A 20,877-nucleotide genomic window follows, 5' to 3' on the forward strand; every position below is an offset into this window, starting at 1 on the left:
ATGGCCTCTCGGCTCCATTTTAAAGCCCCTTGATGTAAGTGACCTATTTTATTTCACCTGTCACAGACCAAATAAATTATCACATACGAATGCATTTCATTTTTCTTAAAGGAAGAGATAGAGGTTTTGCTTTTAGCCCTTTATAAAAGTGATAAAAAAAATGAGAGATACTTTTTCTGATCCTTTTGACTATTTGTCTAAGTGTCCCAGATCTGCTACCTCCCGATGCCTTTCTTGTCACCACACTTGTGTGTTAGTCCAGAGAATGCTGAAGAACAGCAAGATAAACAAAGGCAATGAAGACAGATGGGAGTATCAGAGAAGCAATCTAGGAAGGAAGGTTTACAACTTGACCTTCTGAAATACTTAGAACAGCATCATTAGCAGTTCTAATTACTTTTTTTCCCCCAGCAATTAGATTGTTTGTCTATTCTCAAAGACGGTCATTGCTTACATTGCCAAATCCTTACCTTTTTTCCATCTATTTTCTTTCCTATTTTCTCTGATTATTAGAAATATTCATTATTTTGATCCTTAAAAATACTCATTTCTAGAAGTTGTCCATACATTTTACATGTTCTTTTATACTTTGATTTGGAGGAAATGATAAGTGACTATCCTTAAAAGCTTTTTCAAGGGGTGTCTGGGTAGCTCAGTCGGCTAAGAATCAGACTCTTGATTTAGACTCAGGTCATGTTCGCATGGTTCATGGGATTGTGCACTGGGTGGGGCTCTGTGCTGATAGCACGGAGCCTGGTTGGGATTCTCTCCCTCCCTCTCTCTCAAAAATAAATAAATAAACATTCAAAATAAAGTTTTTTTTCAACTCTTAAAAAACTAAGAACATCAACAAGGATGCTAAATACATATTTGTAATAGATATTTATAATATACAATATATAAGTGATGCTTAAAATAATTTGAAGATAAATAAATGCAAGTTAACACTTTTAGATTTTGTACGCTATTTTCAAACTATGCCTCATGGCCTTTTTTTTTTTTTTAATTTTTTTTTTTCAACATTTTTTATTTATTTTTGGGACAGAGAGAGACAGAGCATGAACGGGGGAGGGGCAGAGAGAGAGGGAGACACAGAATCAGAAACAGGCTCCAGGCTCCGAGCCATCAGCCCAGAGCCTGACGCGGGGCTCGAACTCACGGACCGCGAGATCGTGACCTGGCTGAAGTCGGACGCCTAACCGACTGCGCCACCCAGGCGCCCCCCTCATGGCCTTTTTGACATTTTATTTTTAAAAATAATTTCCGATCCTCTTTTTTCACACTTTGTTATCTTTTCCTAAGAAAAGTCCCAGTGAATTTCAAATGGATTTACAAGCCTATTGAATACAGTAACTAGCCTTCAAGTTGTTATTATACTGAGTCTTTCTCTTTGTATTTACAAAGATTCAGGAGTCCCTAATTGTACTAAGTGTATCTAGTCTTTACACTTAAAAAAAAAGTTTGTTTATTTTGAGACAGAGAGTGAGAAAGAGAGAGAGAGAACAAGCAGGGGAGGGGCAGAGAGAGAGGGAGACAGAGAATCCCAAGCAGGCTCCACACTGTCAGCGCAGAGCCCAGTGGCGGAGGGTGGGAGGCAAACCGAGGAGCCCTGAGATCGTGACTTGAGTGAGGTTAACCGACTGAGCCACCCAGGTGTCTCTAGTCTTTTTACTTCTAAAGGGTGATGGTGGATGAAGCCACTGGCAGAGTCTGTGTGTTGCTGAGGAGACACTCTCAGTTAATCCAGCCTAATCAGCACTGATTGTTAATGCTTCCCCAAGCAACGTTAGTTTCGTCCAGGGGTGATAGTGGCAGGTAATTCTGGGGACTTCAAGAGACTCCTTGATGAGTACAGACAGTTGTTGGGATCTGTTCTTGGAACAGCAACAATTTTTAACAGGAGACAACCCTGGATTGGTGGGGAACTGGGTCTCATCTGGGGTGTGTGTGTGTTTCCATTAACAGTACTGAGGAGGCTGTTTGTTCCTCCAAGAAAACATCTATTGATATTTTAAAGAATATCAAATAAAAATAAAGTTGGCATCACATCTTTTATGGCTTTTAATGAACCTCTCGTGATTTAAATGTTTTCATCAGCGATGGCAATCCTTTGGGTGAGGCCACGAAGAAGTCACCGCGAGAGTGTCCAATAGTATTTGGTGAGGAGGAAGTGAGGGAAAACTAAGGCCTCGGGTGATTTTCTGTTATTGGCTTCTCAAGGGAGTGATGGTCTTTTCCTTGTTAGTTTCACAGGTCGCCGTGACCCCCCCTCATTTCCGGATGTTTTGTTTCAGATTCTCTCGCCCATAAGCAGTATGAGTCTTTCTTCATCCTCTTAGCTGCCAGTCACTGAGGTTGCCAGGGGCAGACACCCTAAACTCTGAGGCTGCAGTTCTGGAGTCCAAGGGGTTCTAGGCCTTCTCCTGGCTGTACTATAGGAGTCCAGCGCCGTGCTGGGGCGCTACAGCGGCCAAGAAGCCAAAAAAAACTTTCTCCTTACCCTTGTTATTCGCCGTCAGTCTAAACACTGAGTTAGGAATCTTTGCAGCAGAGCCCGCACTTTTCGTCCTGGGCTTCATCCCCACCACGCCCACCCCGCTCTTCCACACCCTCGGAGCCACCTTTCTGCAGACCCCTCCTCATCCGGGCCTGAACTCCAGTTATACTGGCCAGGCCGGTTGTGGGTACGCCTAAAGGCTCTGCCGCCGCCTCCGCCCGCGCTGCGTTCCCCGCGTGAGCGCTGGATTATTCTAGTCTTTGAGCATGGCAGATTTCCACCGGATGACATCATGGGAGCCGAGTGAGTGCCGGCTCCGAGAGGGGGACGGAGAAGGGGAGGGGGAGGAGAGGAGGGGAGAGGGCTGGGAAGCGAAGCCAGAGCCGGGTGTACGTCCGCAAGCTGGGGAGGAGCGCTCCGCCCGCTACTGACAAAGGATGGGAGGATGCCTGCGCCGCGGGATGCTCCTTGCGCTCCGCCGCGCGGCCGCCTGAGCGACTTCGCCCTCCGCCGGTGAGTGATTGCCAAGATCGTTCAATCCGCCTCGCTGCGAGCCCGTACCCTCCTAGGCTCCCCGTCCCGGGCGTCTGTGTCCCTGACCCCGAGCGGGGCTTGGCACAGCACCAGGCTGGGAGCATTGGCAGCAGGTGCCTTTGCCCGGTGGGTCCACGAAGCAGCCGAGGCTCCTGGCTGGGGTGCGTGGTGGGTGCTGGGACCCAACTCCCAGGCGGCGGGCTCGCCTGCGGGCGCCGCTCGGGTGAGTGGAGACTGTGCCAGCCGGCTGCCCGGGGGTAGTAGTTACCTCCTCTGGTCCGCCAGCGCCCGCCCTGCGCACTAGCCTTTTCTGGTGGCTCCCCAGTGCGCGGCGCGCTGTTTACACCAGCTTCGTACTAGTCAGCGAACCGCACCCCTCGGAAAGCGCGGAATCGATGACGGCCACTTTACAGGCTCACGAGCTTCCAGTGTGGGCTTGAGGGGGGCGGGCACCGATCACCCCAGGGCGGGCGCACGCCCAGGACCACCGAGGGCAGCCTTTGTCTTGGGTGTAGCGCTAATGCACTCAAATCTGAGTCAGGCTCTCCGCAACTGTCGAGTCGGATCCGGGTCCCCGGCACCCACCCGCCTGGGCGAGGGATGCCATTGTGTTCCTGCGGCAGGCGGGACTGAGAGCTGGGACTTGAGACACCAGAAGTGTCCTGCGCCCACGGTAAGTGTCGCAGTTAGACAGGTGCAGGGCGAGCTTCTTAAGCTCCTGGAAGTGAAGTGACTAATTGAGGCCGAATGACGCCCAAGTTCTGTCCCCTAGTGGTGTGAGTCAAAGAGCAAACTTAGGGAGACGCACTCTAGCTTGCTTTCTTTCTTTCTTTCTTTTTTTCTTTCTTTTTTTCTGGTTTCTGACGCGCTTATTGTGAGGATTATTTGCGGCAGGTGGATGGAATTGGAAGCAGGTTCAGGATACAGTTAGGGAGATCCACGCCTTCCTGGCAATCCCTTTTGTTGTTCAGTAATTTCGGAAGAGGTTTTCTTGCTAAATGTGTTCGAGATTTGTCCTGTTACAGAGTTTTGAGGGCTTAAAGGGAAAAGATTCGGAACCTGCTCAGGTGTCTTAGAGTTGTGTTGCGTGTTAAGTGCTAGAAAGCCAAGCTAGCAATACCCACGCCTCCTCGCTACCTGCAGGTTTGACACACGTTTTATCGATGAATTCCTTCTGTTTGGGAAGAGTCCAATTTTCAGATCACAGAGAAGTGCGGTACCTATTGGAATATTTGATTTTGATATCACTTTATTTCCAGAAGTAACACATTGTTAAAAAGGTGGAAGGAATGAAAGTTTGTTACTTTGGGGTTCGGTTACTTTCTTTTGGAGTTTCATTCATGGCAACCTAAAATATTTAAAATTTTAAGAGCTGTTTTATTTTCATGGATTTAGTGTATAATGATCCCCGAATATCAAGGAGATTCTTGTATGCAAGTTTGATATTCCAGTATCGAACATAATGGTAGGGTGTAAGAAAGTAACAACCTCAGTTACAATTCAAAGAGTAATTTCATTTTCCTTTTCTTAAAAAGGGCTACTGGTTTTCCTTTAGACTGTTTCTTTTTCTGTAAAGATAGATGATCCAAGTGAAGCTTTTTAAAAATAGAAGTATAAAAGTGTAAAAGACCAGTGGTTGCCCTTCTGATAAAGTTTGAAGTCTTTTTAGAACAGACATGATAGAAAATTATTTGAATTAAAACACGTGGTGGAAGTGAAAAAGGAGCTAACTGGGTGAAATGATGGAAGGAGATTTTACTAAATATAAATGGTGAGACTAAGAATTTCACATCAGTTTTGCTTTTGGAAAAGTGCACTGTGTGGCTTTTCCAGTCTTCTCTTGGGAAGTGCATAATTAAATCTTTGATTATGTGGTGTTATGTTGAGAGACCAATGATACGAGCTTACCTGTACCCAGGACTTTGGGGTTAGTGGCAACTTTTTCTCCTGTGATTCAGAAATAATTTTTATTTCATTATTTGTTTCCTGACTTATAAAGGGCTCCACCTGTTTCATTAAAAGTTTCTTTCTTTTTAACTTTATTGTACTCATCTCCTTATAGTAAACGTTAAGGAGCTTTACATGAAGGTTCTTAGAGAGCCCGTTGCTCATGTTGGCTGCTTTTCTTGCATATTATAGTGACAACATCTCTTTTTGAAACTAGCCCTGTGAGCATACAGGCTGATGATGTGCTTACGTGATGGGGTACACCCAACATAAAAAATATATGTATGTATAAAATATATATAGTCCCAGTCAGACAGTCAGCAAGTAATAATCATAAGCAGGAGGTATATGGTATTTGGCTAGTGTTTTTTTTGGCAAATGATATTTCCTTTAACAATAAAATGTGTTACTTCCTTTGAAGTAAGTAAAATTCCACATTAAAGATAGGTTATGTTTTATGTTTGAAATCTTTTGTTTTAAAAATATTTATCCAAGAAGGTACAAAAAATGATCTTCACTACGCATACACTAGAGTAGGTGAGGAAAGTTCTCAGAAAGTATGATCATCTTATAAACATGTATACGTATATATGTGATTTCGTATATTTGATAGGCAGTACAGTATTATTTTAAAAACATGAAGTAAAAGAATGTCCCTGAATTAGAGAATATTATCACGATGTTCTTTAATGTATTCACAAATATTTTGGCTATTTTGTTATGCAAGGATGCTTAACAGGAAAAGATGAGAGGAAGTTGCATTATCAGACAAAAGCAAAACTATAGTCTATTGCCTGCAGTAGGCAATAGTGATGTTTTCAAGATTGTAGAAAAGAGCATGATGTCAGAATACTGGAGGATTTCTAAGAAAAAAAATTATGTAGGAGGAATAAGTTTATATTATTTGGTGGCCTCTTGTTTTCCCTGTTCCAGCTGTTGGATTTGAACAGATAATGTAGAATCTCTGTAATACAGTGAAACTCTCTGCCTTCCTTGAGGCAACATTATATCTTGAACTCCATCAGAGATTGTCTTATGAGGTTTTCTATGGTGTTTTTCAAATACTAGTTAAAGGATGTTTTGTGCATCACAAGACATTGTGGTGTTAACTCTTGCATAGGTCTTTGATAAAGAAATTGTTCAGTAAAACGTTTTTGGCTGAAAAGTTTTGGTGTCTCTGCTTCTTCTGGAAATCGAAAGCTAAGAGTGAAAGTCAACAGTTATGAAACAGTAGAAAATATTCAGGAGTGTCATAATATCTTATTCACTGGGTTAAAATAACGTAGGTAATGGAGTTTTTAAAAACAAAATTAAAGAACATTTGAGACAAAATCTCTAGAAGCCCAAATCATCCCCTTGTTTGTTATGTATTACGCCACTTAATGGACCTCTATAATACTATTATTTTATTTTTAGTTTTTTAGAAGATTTTATTTTTAAGTAATCTCCGCACCCAATGTGGGACTAGAATTTACAGCCCTGAGATCAAGAGTTGGGTGCTCTACGGACTGATCCAGCCAGGTGCCCCTATATTTATTTTCTACTTCCCAGTGTCAGAGTGATAAAAGCTGGGTAGGAAGGAAATGCATGTTCTAGTTTTGACTTTGTCATGTAATTGAGGACAGGCTTCTGAATCTCTTGAGCATTAGTTTCACTTTCCATAAAATAAAGATGATAACATCTGCCCTGCATTTCTCACAGGGTATGGTCCCCACAGTAAATGAGCTGATGTGCAAAAGTGATTTCCAAAAAACAGGAAGAACTGTGCAACAAATACTACCTCATTACTTAACTTTGTAACTTATAGATCTTTTCAGTTAAAGAAGTAAACTTATATAGGGGCTCCTGGTTGGCTCAGTCAGTTGAGTGTCTGACTTCAGCTCAGGTCATGATCTCCTGGTTTGTGAATTTGAGCCCCATGTAGGGCTCTGTGCTGAAAGCTCAGAGCCTGGAGCCTGCTTCAGATTCTGTGTCTCCCTGTCTCTGCCCCTCCCTCCCTCCCTCCCCCTCTCTCTCTTTCTGTCTGTCTGTCTCTCTCTCATGCGCACACACTCTCTGAAAAATAAATAAACATAAAAAAATTAAAAAAATTAAAAAAAGAAGTAAACTTATATAGAGGTGAATCTATATAGAGGTGCTTTCTATTTTAAACATCTGGTATTTTTTTTTAATTTTTTTTTTTTTAACGTTTATTTATTTTTGAGACAGAGAGAGACAGAGCATGAATGGGGAGGGTCAGAGAGAGGGAGACACAGAATTGAAACAGGCTCCAGGCTCTGAGCTGTCAGCACAGGGGCCCGATGAGGGGCTCGAACTCACGGACCGCAAGATCGTGACCTGAGCCGAAGTCAGCGCTCAACCAACTGAGCCACCCAGGCGCCCCAACATCTGGTATTTTTAATTAGCTGCATTCTCGGCAATTCCCGTATTACAATTTATCATAAAACTTGCTAAATAGGTTGTTATATATCTTTTAATTGCAAGTTTTCTGGCAACAAATTCTCTCATTTTTTTGTGTGTCTGAAAATGTTTTTATACAGCTTTTATTTTTATAAAGAATATGTAAACCGGGAATAGAATTTTTGTTTGTCAGTCATTTCCTGTGAACACTTGAAGTAGTTATTCTCCTGACTTGGGCTTCCATCAGACCTGTCAGTCTTGTTGTTTTGCAGGTCATGTGTCTTTGTCTCTAGCTGATTTTAAGATTCTTCATTTGTCTTTAGTTTTTTTCAGTCCTTCAATGATGTTAGTAGGTGTGGTTTTCTTTTTGTTTATCCTCTTTAGAGTTTGTAGTGCTTTCTGAATTTGTGGATTGATGTGTTTCATCAGATGAAATTCATTGATGAGTTCTTGAAAAAAATAGTTCTACTCCATTCTGTTTCTTTTCTTTTTTTCTGAGATCTCAGTTGTATGTTTAGTACATGGTTTCACTGTGCCCAGCACGCTCTTACACTTGTTTCACTATTTTCTACTCTTTCTTTCTATGTTTGTGTGGATATTTTCCTTTGATCTTTTATTCCAGTTTACTAGCCTTCTCTCCTTCACTATGGCTGTTATGCTCTCAAGCTCATCTATGGGTTATTATTCTACTTAGTGTATTTTTTTGGTTTTCAATGTGCATTTCATTCTTTGCTATAGATACCAATTAATCTATTTTTCCACCTTTTCCTCTGTTACTTTGAGCATATTAATCAAGATCATTTGAAAGTTTTTGTTAGTTAACACCAATAACTGGATTACTGTAGAACTTTTCTTCAGTGTCTGTCTTTACTCTTGATTTTAGTAATTGTGACAATTACTAGAAGTAATTGTGACAAATTCTAGAAGCTCCAGATGATTTATCCAGGTCCAAAGAGTTGTCGACACTCCTGCTAGGTGAATGAATTAGAGAGGTTGCCAGTCCTTATAATCCAATCAGTGACTGAGCTGACTCAAGTACTAATAGTCTTTATCCCTTGCGGGGGAACCTAGCTGCCAAGGCATAGATATTTAGAGCATCCACTGGTGCATTCACAGGTACTAAACACAATTCGGGGCAGTACTTCTGAGAATCCTGCTCTTCTTTTCAGAAGTGTTCTTCTTAGTCCTTTAGCATCGTATACGTAGTTTCACATGTCAGCAGATGTCATGTGGCTAAAACCATGCATGTGTCAGCTTGATGCTTCATGATTTATTTCTCACTGGCATCTTGGTCCTTCCTGCACCTATTTTTTTTTTTTTTTTTTTTTTTTTTTTTATCTCCAGCCCCATAAGACTGCCAAAATTTCTGCTGGTTTCCCTACCCTGTTTCAGTGGTCCCCTGCTCATACTCTCAGCCTCTTGGTATTTGTCTAGATTGGCAAATGCTCCCACTCGTCATCCCAGGGGATAAAAACACCATTAAAATTCAGCTTACCTCTTTGATGCTTCTTCCATCTGAAATCTTGAAGCTAGTAAATTTGAATTCATGGTAACTAAATATAACAAATTGGCAAAACTTTTCTTTCTCTTGGGAGTGTTATACACATACAACAAACACACACGTGTGTATATATAAAACCCACTTTTTTTCTGAACAAAGGAACCCCATGATATATGAATCATCCTAACTTGCAAATAAATTCCACATATAGGGAGTGGATAACGTGGAAAGTCTGGAGCTTCCCTCTTTCTAGAAACAACTATCTTTCGTTTTTCAACTTGTTACTCAGACAAGCAACTGATACAGACTGATGTCTTGTCACTTGCATATAACAAAGTTAATAAGTTAATTGTGTGTAACTTCTTTTCTTTTTGGTATATAGATGAATGTATCCATGCCAAGAATATATTTCTTCCAGAAGAAATGTTGCAAAGGTTAGTTAGTAGTTTCAGAAATATCTTTAACAATACACTTCAAGTATGACCTAAATTAACTACACTTCTGAGGATTGACCTAGAATTTTTGTTGAACTTGTCTAGTGATGGATAGATACTCAAAGTGAACTAAAATATGTAATTCCATTTCTAAGTGATTATAAAAGTTTCTTAATGTTTATTTTTGAGAGAGAGAGAGAGAGACAGAGAGAGAGACAGAGAGAGACAGAGCATGAGCAGGGTAGGGGCAAAGAGAGAAGGAGACACAGAATCCAAAGCAGGCTCCAGGCTCTGAGCTGTCAGCACAGAGCCTGATGCAGGGCTCAGACTCATGAACCATGCGATCATAACCTGAGCTGAAGTCAGACGCCCAACCGACTGAGCTGCCCAGGTGCCCCTTAAGTGATTATAAATTCAGGATAATTTCAGGAGTAGAATTTAGTGATTCATCACTTACCTATAACACCCAGTGCTCATCCCAACAAGTGTCCTCCTTAATGCTCATTGCCCATTTAGTCCCATCCCCCATCCCAAACCCCTCCAGCAACCCTCAGTTTGTTCTCTGTATTTAAGAGTCTCTTACGGTTTGTCTACCTCTTTGTTTTTATATTATTTTTGCTTTCCTTCCCTTATGTTCATCTGTTTCATATCTTAAATTACACCTGTGAGTGAAATCATAATGATATTTGTATTTCTCTTACCGTCTTATTTCAGTTAACATAATACACTGTAGTTCCATCCACATTGTTGCAAATGGAAAAATTTCATTCTTTTTGATCACCAAATAATATTCCATCACACACACACACACACACACACACCATATTTTCTTTATTCATCAGTCAATGGACATTTGGGCTCTTTCCATAATTTGGCTACTGTCGATAGTGCTGCTGTAAACATTGGGGAGCATGTGCCCATACAAATCAGCACTCCTGTATTCTCTGGATGACAATTGCTGGATTGTAGGATAGTTCTATTTTTAATTTTTTGAGGAACCTCCATACTGTTCTCCAGAGTGGCTACACCAGTTTGCATTCCCACCAGCAGTGCAAAAGAGATCCTCTATTTTCCACATCCTCACCAACATCTGTTGTTGCCTGCGTTGTTAATGTGAGCCATTCTGACAGGTGTGAGGTGGTATCTCATTGTGGTTTTGATTTGTATTTCCCTGATATTGAGTGAAGTTGAGCATTTTTGCATGTGTCTGTTAGCCATCTGGATGTCTTGTTTGGAAAAAAAATGTCTATATCTTTTGCCCATTTCTTCCCTGGATTATTTGGTTTTTGGGTGTTGAGTTTGATAAGTTCTTTATAGATTTTGGATACCAATCCTTCATCTGATGTGTCATTTGCAGATATCTTCTCCCATTCCGTCAGATGCCTTTTAGTTTTGCTGATTGTTTCCTTTGCTGTTCAGAAGCTTTTTATCTTGATGAGGTCCCAATAGTTCATTTTTGCTTTTGTTTCCCTTGCCTCTGGAGACATGTCAAGTAAGAAGTTGCTGCGGCTGAGGCCAAAGAGGTTGTTGCCTGTTTAGTCCTCTAGGATTTTGATGGGTTCCTGTCTTATGTTTAGGTCTTTTATCCATTTTCGATTTATTTTTGTGTATGGAGTAATAAAGGTTCATTCTTCTGCATGTCACTGTCCAGTTTTCCAAAACCATTTGCTGAAGAGACTCTTTTTTTTTTTTAAATGTTTATTTTTGAGACAGACAGAGACAGAATGTGAGTGGGTTAGAGGCAGAGAGAGAGGGAGACACAGAAGCAGAAGCAGGTGCCAGGCTCTGAGCTGTTAGCACAGAGCCCGACACGGGGCTCGAACTCAGGAGCCATGAGATCATGACCTGAGCTGAAGTCGGACGCTCAACCGACTGAGCCGCCCAGGCGCCCCGAGACTTTTTTTGATTGGATATTATTTCCCACTTTGTCAAAGATTACTTGGCCATATGTTTGTGGGTCCATTTCTGGGTTCTCTATTCTGTTCCATTGATCTATGTGTCTATTTTTGTGCCAGTACCATACCGTTGTGATGATTACAGCTTTGTAATACAGTTTCAAGTCCAGAATTGTGATGCCTCCTGCTTTGGTTTTATTTTTCAGGATTGCTTTGGGTATTCAGGGTCTTTTTTGGTTCCATACAAATTTTAGGATTGTTTGTTCTATCTCTGTGGAGAATGCTGGTGTTATCTGGATAGGGATTGCATTGACTGTGTAGATTACTTTGGGTAGTGTTGACATTTTAATAATATTTTTTCTTCCAATCCATGAGCCTGGAATGTTTTTCCATTTTTTTTGTGTCTTCTTTAATTTCTTTCATAAGCTTTCTATAGTTTTTAGTGTATACATTTTTCACCTCTTTAGTTAGATTTATTCCTAGGTATTTTATGGTTTTTGGTGCAATTGTAAATGGGATTGATTCCTTGATTTCTCTTTCTGCTGCTTTATGGTGTATAGAAATGCGACCCATTTTTTGTACATTGATCTTATATCCTGCACCTTTGCTGAATTCATGTATTAGTTTCAGCAGTTTTTGATAGGGTCTTTTGGGTTTTCCATGTAGAGTATCATGTCATCTGTGAAGAGTGAAAGTTTGACTTTTTCCTTGCCAATTTGGATGCCTTTAATTTCTTTGTGTTGTCTGATTGCTGAGGCTAGGACTTCCAACACTGTGTTGAACAACAGTGGTGAGAGTGGACATCCTTGTCATGTTCCTGACCTTAGGGGGGAAGCTCTCAGTTTTTCCTCATTGAGGATGATATTAGTGGTGGGTCTTTCATGGTCTTATGATCTTGAGAAACCATGGAGTTTTGAGACACAACCAAGTTGTTCAAAATGCCTGGAATGGGTTCTTTCCCTCCCATCCTTCCTTTCAGTGTATTAAGGTACATTAGGAAACTCACTGAGGCTTGGTAAGAATGATAAATTAGGGACTGTGGTGTTCCTTGCTTGTTATTTGATGCTGACTCTCTGATGAGCAATGCCCTGATGCTCATACTGTGTGTCACATGCCTCTTGGAGTCTGATGTATATCCTTTCAGTCTCACTTCCATTTCAGCCTCACTTCCAGGTCTTCCTGTGACTGTGGCAAACATTTTTGTCAGGCTGTGCCTCAGTTGTGTTGACTTCTTCTCACCTTGAACTTGTGCAGAGTATCTTTTAACTGCTGCTCTGTGATTTGACCAGGGTGTCTTATATATCCCTTTGCCCCTAAAAGTGCAGCCTAGAAGTGGGGAGAAGCTAATACCACTAGGAGAATCCCTCAATCAGTGGGAATAGGTGGGCAGTTCTGAGAGAGAAAGGCTTTCTGTAGTTCCCCCTGAGGGTCCAGGTTGAGTGGAACCTCATTTGGCCATGGTGACAACCCAACTCCATACTTTTATGTTGGCTTTTATTTCCTATTTCACTTTACCTGGTGCTTCATTCTTACCATCTGGGATCACCTTCTGGTATTTGCACATTTTTTTTTTTTTTAAACTAAAATTTTTAAATTTTATTTTAGAGAAAGGGAGAGCAAGAGTGAAAGAGTGAGCATGCGAGCAGGGGAGAGGGACAGAGGAAGAGAGAGAATGAATCTTAAGAAGGCTCCATGCTGAGCATAGGGTTTGATCCCACAACCCTGGGAAAAGTTACGTGAAAAGTTGGATGCTCAACCAACTGAGTCACCCAGGCACCCCTGCACATAAGTTTCTATTTCACATTCTTCTTTTGAAGGCAACTTGGCCTAAGATACATGGTAAATTACTTTTTTTTTTTCTGTAGAAGAAAAGGAAAAACAAAAAAACAAAACAAGAAAGAACAAGAATCAGGACTAAGCCAATTCTATTTATAGTGAGAGAAATTATAAGGAAAAAGCTAAAACAATGTATTTTTCAAAGGTGTTTTATTTATAAAGTCGTCATCTTTCAGGTCACCAAATGAGGCTATTTAAAGAAATCTTCTAGTAACTATAAGGTCATCTGTTGACCTAATCAATCCCCCCTTCCCCCACTTTTTGTTTTACTTCCCTTTGATATGTATGCCCTGGCTAGGTCCTGGTGGCAAAATGAGTAACAAAATGTGGCACAATTACTGCCTCTTTTGGAAAGTTTTATTTCAGTGAAATTAATTAAGTAACCACACAAATGAACACACACATGCCAGAGTGAATGCACTGATGAACAAGTACACACTGGTAAGAAAGCCTGTTATAGGGGTTTGACTTAGCAAGGGAGACCTGGGCAAGCCTCTTTGAGAAGGTGACATGAGCTGACATGGATCAAAAGGATGAAAACGAGTTAATTAGAGAAGGAAAGAGTTTTCAAACAGAGGGACAATGAAGTGTGCGCAAGCCCTATTGTTGGGAAAGCTTGGCAGTTTCTAAGGAGTCACAGCCCGAAGGAGGAGATGTGCCAAGTAGGAGGGACTGTCACAAAATGCTTTGAATATTAAAGAATGAAGTATGCATGCATGAGTGTATGTGATTGTGTATGTGTGACGGTGACAGTAAGGAGGGGCCTCATGAATAAACCAGATGACATTTGAGCAAAAAACAAATGTGTGAAACATCTGGGGAGAATATTGTATGATATATGCAGACTAACAAATACTTAAAGTTATGAACATTTAAAAATGTGAGAATTGTAGGAATGGATAATTTTGAAGTTAATGCATTTCTAAATAAATAGAGTTGAAAGAAAAAGGATATTTATTAGTTTATTCAATTTATTTGTCCTACCTCATGGGGATACCTTAAGAACTGTCTATGAGGCTTTTAAAATTCTTTATATTTAAGGAGTTTTACAGTGTTACAAAAGTTTATGTATTTTTATTAGCTATCTGTTAGTTTTTAAGGTGGTAGAATTGTAGATAGACTTTCTCTTTTTTAAATTTTTAAAAAATGTTTATTTATTTATTTTTGAGAGTATTTGTTTATTTTTGAGAGAGAGAGAGAGAGACAGAGTATGAGCAGGGGAGGGGCAGAGAGAGAGGAGACACAGAATCTGAAGCAGGCTCCAGGTTCTGAGCTGTCGGCACAGAGCCCGATGTGGGACTCGAACCCATGAACAGTGAGATCGTGCCCTGAGCTGAAGTCGGATGCCCAACCGACTGAGCACCCAAGTGCCCCTAGACTTTTCTCTTTTAAAAGTATTTCAACTAAACTTTTACTTGAGATTGATTTTAATAGTGTAGCACACAAAGAGTGTATATAGATGCTGCTGAAGTATGGTGCATAGCCACATTTAATTATTCAGTCCCAGAAGAGTTCATGTACTTAAGTTTTAATGTAGTTAAATTGCCTAAGTACTCACACAAGTTTGGATTCTGCTTTTGCTAATTTCTCCCAGATTTGACATGTAAGAAACTAGAGACAAATTACTTTCCACCTAGAACTATATTTCTTTTGATATTTCTTAGCAATTTTGCCTTAATGGAACCCAAAGTTGTATTTAAGACACGGTGTGAAATGACCCTCTAAGATGTAGCATAATATATATAATGGTCTTGCCAGCAATACTCCCTCTTTCATGAAATAGCTTCATTTATCTTTATAGGTTACTTTTAAACTAATCTTTTATGAAATCTCTTAAGTCTATTATTTTAAAAATATTTAGTAAGTACATGGGAAAACATGTATTTATTCAGTAATTACTACATGAAACAAAGATTTGTGCCATGAACAATGAGAGGGAATTAGACAGAAGTGGGGGGAATTAATTGGGCAGATTATTAGGATGTTGAATAACAAGTATCAAAGGTAAAGTCTGAGACATTTAAAAAAAATGTTTATTTATTTTGAGATAGAGACAGGGCAAGCCGGAAAAGGGAGAAAGAGAGAGTGAGATGCAATCCCAAGCAGGCTCCACGCTGTCAGCGCAGAGCCTGATACGAGGCTCAGTCTCATGAACAGCGAGATTCTGACCTGAACTGAACAAAATCAAGAGACAGATGCTTAATGGCTTAACCGACTGAGCACCCAAGTGCCCCTGAGACTTTTTGATTTGTTCCTTACAACATTCACGTTAGAGGATAACCACCCTTAGGCTCTGAAAAGCAGAATCATTAAACTTCCTTAGCTTTTGTAGACCAAAATTAAGAAAAGAATCTTAAAAGCAGTGGTAATAGACACTATTTCCGTGGACTTTTGTTATGAGGATGAGCCATAGTTACCAACTTATAGATATTGTTAAAAATGATGCAAAAAGTGTTAAAATTTTTTCAACACAGTACCCAGTAACCCAGAAAGGCCAAAAATATATTTTGGGGACATGTAAAGGAATTTTTGCGTTAGAAGTCTAATTACACAAATCTGTTTTTCTTTAAATAATAAAAGTAAGTGTTTCAAAGTGTTGATAGTGGTCCTGGGACTATGGTTAGTTTTTTACCCTATTTCTCCTTATTTTCCAAATAATTTTTCATAAGTATGATTTCTTTTGACAAAAAAAGTTAGATACTTCTTGAAGGGAAAAAAAAGATGAAGCAAAACTTGAAAGTGATAGCTTCTGTTAAATCTGAATAGTTCTCTTGTGGGTGTTGGTTATTTTTTAATTCTTTTGCATTTATCTGTATATCTTTTATGATAAAATTACATATAGAGAAAAATGTGAAAAAAATCTTCTATTTCATGCTAAGTTACACTCTATGGAGGTACATCTAGTGCAAAAATTTCTTGGAATAATTTGCCTCTCGACAGTATGAGAGACAACTCTTACTGGGATCTAAGAGTTTTTTTTTCATTGAAGTTGCGTTAATTTCAGGTGTACAGTATAGTGATTAGACAACTGTAATTATGCTCTGCTCACCAAAATTGTAGCTACCATCTGTCACTATACAACACCGTTACAGTGCCATCAACTATATTCCTTATGCCGTGCCTTTTATTCCCAGGACATTCATTCCATAACTGGAAGCCTGTGTCTCTCACTTTCCTTCACCCATTTTGCCCATCCCCCCAACAACTATCAGTTTGTTCTCTGTATTTATGGGTCTATTTCTGCTTTTTGTTTGTTTGTTTTGTTTTGTAGATTCCACATACAAGTAAAATCATATGGCCTTTATCTTTCTTTATCTAACTTCACTTGACATAATACCCTCCAAGTTCATTCATACTTTCACAAATGGTAAGATCTCATTCTTTTTTTATGACTGAGTAACATTTCAGTGTGTGTGTGTGTGTGTGTGTGTGTGTGTGTATCACATTTTCTTTGTACTTGATCTGTCGATGGGCACTTGGATTGCTTCCATATCTTGAGTATTGTAAATAGTGCTGCAGTAAACATAGAGGTGCATATATCTTTTTGAATTAGTGTTTTTTGTTTTCTTTGAGTAATGTTTGTTTTAAATAAACCCAATAGTGGAATCACTGGATCATATGATATTTCTATTAATTTTGAGGAACCTTGATACTATTTTCTACAGTGACTGCACCAGTTCACATTCTCACCAGCAATGCATGAGGTTTCCTTTTTCTTCACATTCTCATTCTTTCTTGTCTTTTTGCATCTAGTCATTCCAACAGGTATATTGTGGTTATAATTTTCATTTCCCTGATAAAGAGGTTGAGCATGTTTTCATGTGCCTGTTGGCTAACTGTATGTCTTTTTTGGAAAAATGTTTATTCAGGTCCTCTGCCCATTTTTAAATTAGAAATCATGTTTGTTTTAAATAGTTTTAAACAAGTAATTGTCATCTGTAACTTGTTCTAATAAATAATTACAAGAACAATTAAAAATTACTAAGTTTTACTTTTATGTGCTTTTGTGTGCTTTCATAGCACATAAACCTATATTTTTTCCTCTTAATGGTGGTAACAGTTATGTAGATTACAGACTCTGAACTCACAAGCCCTTTTGTCCATCATGGGCTCCTACTCACTTAGCAGCCTTGGTGTGAATTTGATAATGTGCACTTCCTCATGTGGGTGCTCGGTGGGGTTGGGGGTGTGTCTATGCTTTTAGAGATGGAATGTTTTTATGTTCTTTCTCAGTCAGAGAACAATTATTATATTTTACTTACGGAAATATCTGTTATATAAAGAAAATTTGAAAACTTATTTTAAATAGAAAGTCTCAGTTTCCCCTCTGAGAGAAATGGGAAACAGTGGTAGTTGGAAAAAGTTGACTCCAAGCCATATTGAGTTGTTTTGAAACAATCTCCATTACTTCCTGAGGTGACACTGGTCAAACTGCTTAACGTGTTTGAATGTTGGTTTCCTTTTCTGTAACACATGGATGATAGTACCTCCTTCCTACGGTTGTTGTGAGGATTAAAGGTAGTAAGTAAATTTTCTTTAATGTTTATTTATTTTTGAGAGACAGAGAGAGAGAGAGAGAGAGAGAGAGAGAGAGTCAGAGCTTGAGAGGGGAAGGCCAGAGAGAGAGAGGGAGACACAGAATCTGAAGCAGGCTCCAGGCTCTGAGCTGACAGCACAGAGCCCGACACGGGGCTCCAACTCACAAACCGTGAGATCATGACCTGAGCCATAGTTGGACGCTTAACTGACTGAGCCACCCAGGCGCCCCATAAATTTTCTAATAATAATAGCTATTTAATGTGAGTAGTTCATACCACTATTAAAGCTAATACATATTCTTTAAACTCTCAGGTATAGCTTTTGTTTAAAATAAGGTATATGCTATACACTTAAAGTTTTGAGGTGTCTTTGTACTTTTTCGGTGTGGATGAAATTTGAATATTTAGTTGCGTGAGACGAAAGTTGGCAACAACCACCACCTCTACCTCCACATAAGTAAATGAGGGAATGAATGAATAGTATTAATAATTGGCATCATTTTATAGTGAGTGCTTTTATTTTTCTCCTCTTTCTTTCTAAAATTTTCAATAATGTGGGCATTTCATTTTGATAATGGTAATATGAAGGAATGAGACTATTTGAAAGATAAATGGTAATATGAAGGAAGATAAGTTAATTGCTTAATTATTAGTTTGTGAACATACACGCCATAAGCATTTCATCTGATACCCCAGAATGTTTTTACTATTGTCCTACTAGGTATCTTATTACTAGGATAATAAACATAATGCAAAATAAAAGAATAAATGTGGATTTTTTGGATATTTTTATAGCTGTAAAACAACAGGTAAAGCATGTGTGTTGTAAAAGATTTAAACAATATAGAAGTATTAAGAGTAGAAAATGAAAGTCCTCCTTCAATTCCCTCTCAACTCAAAAATATTGACTTCTTTCCTCAGATGTATCCACAATATAGACATCACATTCTCACATACATATATTTATGCTCAGATAAGAACATATACATTTTGATAAATACGCATTGTGCTGTGCCTTGTCTTATACTATCTCTTGGATATCTTTTTCATACACTTTAGTTTACAAACTGTATGGTATTGCATTTCTGGAGGTATTCTGCAATTTTACTTCTAGAAAAACTCTTGCATGTGGGCACAAAGAGACATGAGTTTATGAGAATGTCATTTGTATTAATTTAAAAACTCTAAAAATGTTCAATTATGGTATCTTGAAGCAATTGCATACTATATAGATGTTAAAATGAATGAACTGAAATTTACATGTGTCAACATAGATCAATCTTTAAAATTTGAGTGAAAAAGAAAGCTTCAAAGGATAATAATGTTACATCACTTTCCCAACCTTTACAAACATAAAAATAATTGTATTGGCTATACATACTTAAATATGTAGTAAAATTGTGAAAATGTGGTCATGCTGTTCAGAGGGTAGTAGATTTCTATTTTCAGCAGATTGTTATAGACCTGTCTATCCTTACAGATTATGATATTCTCTGCATTATGGCTGTACCGGTTTATACGTCCTTCAGCAATGTACAAAGCATTACCAGGCCTCTTATTTTTTTGCATGTATAAGTTTAAATTTTTTTTTAACGTTTATTTATTTTTGAGACAGAGAGAGACAGAGCATGAACGGGGGAGGGTCTGAGAGAGAGGGAGACACAGAATCGGAAGCAGGCTCCAGGCTCTGAGCTGTCAGCACAGAGCCTGACGTGGGGCTCGAACTCATGGACCCCGAGATCATGACCTGAGCCGAAGTCGGAGGCTTAACCAACTGAGCCACCCAGGTGCCCCTGCATGTATAAGTTTAAATACCTCATTGGTGTTTTGTTTTCTTTAACCCAATTAGTGCTGTTGAGCATTTTTTATGTTTTATGAGGACTGTTTAGGTCTTCTCTTTTGTAAATTGCCTTTTAAATACTTTTCTTCTTATTCCCCCATACGTTTGGATTTTTATCTTTTTAAGTTTTTTAAAACTTTTTAAAAATTTTTATTATTTTGAGAGAGAGAGAGAGAGCGCACTTACGAGCAGGGGAGAGGGGCAGAGAGAGGGAGAGAGAGAATCCCAGGAAGGGTCAGTGCTTGTCAGTGCAGAGCCCAATGTGAGGCTCAAACCCACCAACTGTGAGGTCATGACCTGGGCTGAAGTCAAGAGTCGGACGCTCAACCCACAGAGCCACCCAGACACCCCAATTTTGGATTTTTAGAATGCATTTTAAGATCTCTTTGTACATTTTGAGCACTTTTTATCATTTACGTTCATTGAAAATATTTTCTTGCTGTCTTTTTAAAAATTTTATTATGTCATTTATTAGATAGAAATTTAAAAATTTTATGACTTTGAGTTTTATCATTCATTTCCTTTATGAATTTTGGCTTTGCTTATTTGAGGAGTTTTTTCTTAGACATTATAAAGATATCATTCAGTTTCCTACTGAAGCATTAATGTTTTACACTATGGTCTCTGGCTTAGTTGGAATTTATTTTTGTAGTTGTTCTGAATAGAGTTCACCCCTTACCCCTCGACCCTGTCCTGCGCATAGCCAATTGTCCTAGTTTAATTTTTCCATTGATTTGTAAGGCTAAGTCTAGAATATGTAAGAGTCATGTATTAAATATGTTCTGGATTCTGTAGTCTGTTCCATTGGTTTATTTGCCTAATTCTGTGCCAATTCAATACGTAATTCTTTAATCCTTTTAACATTATAAGCTGCCTTTATATTTGTCAGGAAGAATTCCACTCCTTAGTTTTCAAAATTATCTTGGCTATTTTTATAAACCTTTTCTATACTGTTTTAGAGTTGGCTTGTTAAATTCCATAAAGCATTCTACATGATGGATATTCTTCAGTTGTTTCTTTAGACCAATTCTCTATGGACCTATATCCTTTGTATTTCTTCGGCTTCTGACTTCTTGTTGTATTTAACCAATGGGAGAAACCAGCAGGAGATTGGGGTGCAAAGAGAAAGAGCGCTAAGGAAATTTATGCCTCTGGCTCCCTCTGTGGCCCTTATCAGATGTGGCAGTAGATGTATACTTTTATCCCCACAACTCCTATATTAGAAGGTTCCAGTCCCAGTTGGATTTCTCTAACTCCATTCCTTCCCTTCCGTCAGGCCTGGGAGGTGGTGGTGGTTGTGGGGTGAAGGGAGAGAGAAAAAACAGTATCTTTCTTTTAACTATCATCACATCTCTGTACTGAGTCCCTTTGGATGTGATATATCTTTCCTTTAAGCTTCTGACATACTGTGTTGGGATTGGAACTGCATAGATGTTATAGTTTAATTTGAGAGGA

At 39.1% G+C, this 20,877-nt stretch overlaps 1 protein-coding gene across 5 annotated transcripts in view; it reads left to right on the top strand.

The window, feature by feature from the left end:
* The first annotated feature begins 2,857 nt into the window (after positions 1–2,857).
* MARCHF1 (membrane associated ring-CH-type finger 1) overlaps positions 2,858–20,877 on the top strand; it is an 899,266-nt gene continuing 881,246 nt past the window's right edge. The window contains exon 1 of one of the 5 annotated variants that reach the window (XM_058720976.1): positions 2,858–3,010. The gene's annotated coding sequence lies outside the window, so the exon portion shown is untranslated. Of the gene's footprint in view, positions 3,011–3,115; positions 3,705–20,877 lie in introns of those variants that run through there. The other 4 variants (XM_058720974.1, XM_058720983.1, XM_058720977.1 and 1 more) reach the window with 4 other exon arrangements.

Source organism: Neofelis nebulosa, chromosome 3, assembly GCF_028018385.1.
Source record: "Neofelis nebulosa isolate mNeoNeb1 chromosome 3, mNeoNeb1.pri, whole genome shotgun sequence".
NCBI classification, from domain to species: Eukaryota; Metazoa; Chordata; class Mammalia; order Carnivora; family Felidae; genus Neofelis; species Neofelis nebulosa.